At 35.4% G+C, this 5,267-nt stretch overlaps 1 pseudogene; it reads left to right on the top strand.

The window, feature by feature from the left end:
• The first annotated feature begins 407 nt into the window (after positions 1 to 407).
• On the top strand, positions 408 to 1,592 carry LOC103263313 (annotated as a pseudogene).
• Positions 1,593 to 5,267: the final 3,675 nt, after the last annotated feature.

Below are 5,267 nucleotides of genomic sequence, written 5' to 3'. Positions count from 1 at the left end.
AAAATAAGTTTGACTTTTAAATTGGACATTTTAAAATAGTTTGAAGTGAATTAGATGAAAACACAGCTTATCAGACTCTGTAAGATGCAATGAAACCAATCTTTAGAGGGAAATTTAAGACACGGTGCAGTTATTCCCAAAGAAGAAAGATCTAAAATCAATAATTAACTTCCATTTTAGGACACTAGAAAAAGAAGAGCAAATTAAATCCAAGTACACAGGCCATTTTGTGAAGAGACAACTGAGCGGTTGGTGCTGCGTTGCAGGTCTCCAGCAGCAGTCGGCTTCTCCATGAAGAACCCGGGAGTAGGAGACTCAAAATCTACTCTCCCTCTCCCCTCCTGTGAGATTTTTTTGATCTTCCGCGACATTTTTCAGGTTCGTGAGGAACCTTATCATCAAGCACAATGGCTAGCAATGTTACCAACAAGACAGATCCTCGCTCCATGAACTCCCGTGTATTCATCGGGAATCCTAACACTCTTGTGGTCAAGAAGTCTGATGTGGAGGCAATTTTTTCAAAATATGGCAAAACTGTGGGTTGCTCTGTTCATAAGGGCTTTGCCTTCGTTCAGTATGTTAATGAGAGGAATGCCTGGGCTGCTGTAGCAGGAGAGGATGGCAGGTTTTAGATATTAATCTGGCTGCAGAGCCAAAAGTGAACCGAGGGAAAGCAGGTGTGAAAAGATCTGCAGCGGAGACGTACCGGTCAGTACCAGAACACCCTTCTCCATCCCCTCTACTCAGCTCCTCCTTTGACTTGGACTACGGCTTTCGGCAGGATGATTATGTCAGGATGTACAGTTACCCAGCACGAGTTCCCTCTCCTCCTCCTATTGCTCGGGCTGTAGTGCCCTCAAAATGCCAGCGTGTCTCGGGAAACACCTCACCAAGGGGCCAAAGTGGCTTCAATTCTAAGAGTAGTCAACGAGGATCTTATTCCAAGTCTGGAAAGTTGAGAGGTGATGACCTTCAAGTCATTAAGAAGGAATCGTCTCAGATAAGACAAAAAGTGGATTCTCTACTGGAAAACCTGGAAAAAATGGAAAAGGAACAGAGCAAACAAGCAGTAGAGATAAAGAATGATAAGACAGAAGAGGAGCAAACTGCCACCTCTGTGAAGAAAGATGAAGCCAATGTGAAGATGGAGTCTGAAGGGCGTGCAGATGACTCTGCTGAGGAGGGGGAACTACTGGATGATGATGATGATGAAGATGGGGGGATGACCAGCTGGAGTTGATCAAGGATGATGAAAAAGAGGCTGAGGAAGGAGAGGATGACAGCGCCAATGGCGAGGATGACTCTTAAGCCCATAGTGGGGTTTGGAGATCGTATCCCATTATTTCTTTACCTAGGCGCTCGTCTAAGATCAAAATGTTCACCAGATCCTCTCCCCTAGTATCTTCAGCACATGCTCACTGTTCTCCCCATCCTTGTCCTCCCCCTATTCATTAATTCATATTGCCCTGTGCCTAGTACCATTTTCACTTCCTTTGAAAGCTCCTAGTAGTTTTCTTAAGTCTTACCCCGTAACTTTTGCTTTTAATTTTGATACCTCTTTATGACTTAACAATAAAAAGGATGTATGGTTTAAAAAAAATTCAAGTAAACAGAAATAAATAAAATTGTAAACAGGAAATTGATAGAAAAAATAAAGCTATATTTTAAAAAATATAAAAACAACTGATATGTTGTTTTAGTTGGGCCAATAAAAAAAAAGAGAGAACGAGAAAATACAAAATGACAGATCTATGGACATTAAGTGAATACTAAAGGACTGTTATGTTTATAAATTTAATAACTTAGATGAGGTAGACCAATTCCTTAAAAGACACAATCTATCAAACCTCACACAAAGAGAATTAAATAATCTCAACAGGCTAATATCTACCAGTGTTTGAATCAATTATTAATGACCTTCCAAAACAGAAAACACCAAGCCCAGATAATTTCACTGATGAATCCTACCAATCATGTAAAAAAGAATATATTTCAATTCCCTGTCATCTCTTCCAGAAGATAGAAGCAAAGAGAACATCTCCTAATTTAACCTTAGGCCAGCATTACACTACTATCAAAACCAGACAAAGATATTACAAGAAAGTAAAACTACAGACCAAAGCCTTCAATGGATACATTCAAGAAATGGTAGAAACAATCTCTTCTACCATTCACACTAAGTGGATGAGCCTGTAAATTGCTGAGGATTATTGCCAGTTTTACATCTCTCTTTCCTACTAAGTTGTAGGCAACTAACCATAATTAGGAGAAGAAAATGAGGAACAAAATATTAATGTTTGAAAGATACATTGGAGAAAGTCCCAGACTCAAAGCTAGAATGAAGAACTCTGCTACTCTCTTGTCCCTGTTGGAGGATAACCCCAGCCACTAGGTGCATGCATTGCCTACCCAGGTGCACATGGAGAAGCTGGGACAGAAAGCAGACTCTTGGCTGTATATGACGCTGACCGGAAGGGTTCAAGACCAGGCCACCATATCTGATAGTGTAAAATGCAAGATACAATAAAACGAGACAGCAAGACATTAGACAAAAATGCTTGGGTGCTGATAAAAATCTCATTCCAGAAAACAATACCAATGTAGGTTGAGTGATTTATTCCTACTTATCCCTGCTTGGGTCTACCACCCGTTGGTAAGGTAATTATCCAATTTTCCCTCACAAAAATAATTTATTCTCTTTGCCTGGATATTTAGTTGGTTTATCAGGTAAATGAAATTAGACCAAAAATTGTAACTGTATGTTAAAACTATTTCTTCTTGTTGATTTTGAAATGAAAATAAGACAGGGATTTCCTGACACAAAGTAATTGGAACTTATTTACTAGGCTAAAATCTATATACACAATACCTTATGCCATTTGCTCACTTATTTAATTGGACATAGTAAAAGGGCTGGAGTCTAGCAATCAGTATATGTTGGAACCTCACAAATATTTAGTGTGTGCATACTTAATTATTCTACTCTAGTGAATCAAAACATCTGTTTAAGCAAAGCAAATAACACTCCCCAGCAGTTGGGTAGCGGTTCTAAGTAAGTGGCATCTAACTCAAACTTGTCACTTTGTCAGTTACTTACAAAAATAGACACCCACTAGTTATTTAAACAACAGACCACCAAATTAGACATGTTGCTTCCAGTGCATCTGTTATAAATAATTCATTCCTTAACCTAGACTAAACTAAAAATCTTAAGTCTTTGTAACACGTGTACCCTACAAATTAAATCACACTGCATTTCGTATGTCATTATCAATGACATCCTATCAATGTGACAAATCCAAATATCATTTGTGGTTTTATGAAGTTAGTTTCTGAAGCTTTATTGGGAGGATTTTGTAGTTTGTATAAAAAAGTTAACATTTAAGTGATATTTTACTTCAGTATTTTAATAGTACCTTGTTAGAGGTATGTTAAATGTTAATCTTAGTCTCCATTCTCTAATGATTGTACATTTAATATCAAAATCAAATTGGACAAGATTAGACTAAAAATTAGGCCATGATGAAAAATGCTAATTTGTAGATTGTAATACAATAGTAGATAAAAATTTAAATCAATTTAAATAATTGATTAAAGTACAAAGTTTTGATGATCAATGTGTATCATAAAAGTATGAAAATATGTGAATTAAAGTTGTAAATTTGTGATTAAGGTATAAAGTATTTTATTCCTGCTTGATGTATTCATCAGCACAGGCACACGTATTTATAATATTAAAACCTATCCAGTTGTATTTTTAAATTTCATGAAATGTGAAGTCTATATATTATGATTCTATCAATAGCAACTATTATTTTAAGTTGAAAGTTTTTCATAGTAATCCTACATGTGGAATTCTGATTAAAGTTGAATTTGCTGCTCTATTTTATAAACCAAATTGCTCTTAAAGAGCCCTCAGTTATAAAATATGGCCTTATTACTTTTATAAAACAGATATAATTAGTAATTTAATAATTGAATAAGATAATTTTCTGTATATAGCTAAATATAAAATTTCTCATGTGTGTATATCTCATTGTGTTCTTATTGCTTTTAGGTAAGTGTACTTTCAGAAGGTCATTTATTTTAACAGCATTAGCTAGAAATTTTTGAATATCCTTGCTGGATATCTACTTAACAAGAAGGAGATAAAATGAAATGGCTATTTTAGAAGATGTATACAGAAAAATAAAAGTGTCACGTGTGAACTAAGATCCCAGAAAAATCTTAGAATTTAAAAGCTTTTCTAACAGTTCACAGTCATTGTGCCAAAAAGTCTGAAATGTTTTCCCTTATATATGCAAATTAGTACACCTAAAATATTAATTGATAATACACGAACTTAAGTTTCTGAAAAACATGTTTGTTTAAATTGACAGATATTTATAAAATGTCTCTGATATCCAAGTGAAACCCCCTCAAGATTGAATTATCTTTTGGAGGGCAGACTCCTTGTAGTACATGCAGAATTTGTTCCTCTAGATCAAACAATCAACTAAAGTTTTTATCTGGAGATTTCGAGAAAGTTGTGCCACAATTTGCAGAAGAAACATCCCAAGTGGTGACAAACAGGTGAGGTTCTTCCATCATGGCAATGTGGCTACCACATACCACGCTGAGTGTTCAGTTTTTGATCAGAAACATGACCTCCACGCCCCATCCCAAGTGGCTTTTCTGTTTCTTTGTTTCCTTGGATGGAAAAAGTCCTCAAAGGGAAACTTTTTGCTGATGTGGAAGATGTGAAATGAAAAATGCCAGAAGCACTAAAAGGTATCAAAATTGACAAGTTCAAAACTGTTTGGAGCAGTGGGAAAAACATCTTAATAGGTGTATTGCATCAGAGAGCGAGGTGACCAAAGTTTAAACATGTAAGAATAAACACACAGTTTTTATAAATATATTCTGGTTTTTTGGGGACTCCCCATTATATCAATCCTAAATTTTGATCTAATTTTCTTATTTCACCAATTCAGACAATCATCACATTTTGAAAAATTTCTTATTTTTCTTTCGACTCCTCCAAATATTGTTCATAATGATAATTATTCAAAAAAATTTTTTTTCTTTAAAAAGTCTCTACATCAAGTTGGTGATCACATTTTGACAATCATTAGTATATGAAATGCTAGAAAAATGCCATCACTTTATTACATAAAATCTTGACAAATATTGATAGGCAGCCATGCAAAGGGCAAGCTCATATGAATTTTCATTTAACTTACCAATTATCATTTTTAAAGGGCAATTCAGTGCATGAAAAGAGAAGT

Source organism: Carlito syrichta, unplaced genomic scaffold (genome assembly GCF_000164805.1).
Source record: "Carlito syrichta isolate Samal-C Ts95f unplaced genomic scaffold, Tarsius_syrichta-2.0.1 Scaffold304825, whole genome shotgun sequence".
NCBI lineage: Eukaryota > Metazoa > Chordata > Mammalia > Primates > Tarsiidae > Carlito > Carlito syrichta.
The sequence above is the reverse complement of the archived record's forward strand: the minus strand, read 5'-3'. Positions and strand labels throughout refer to the sequence as shown.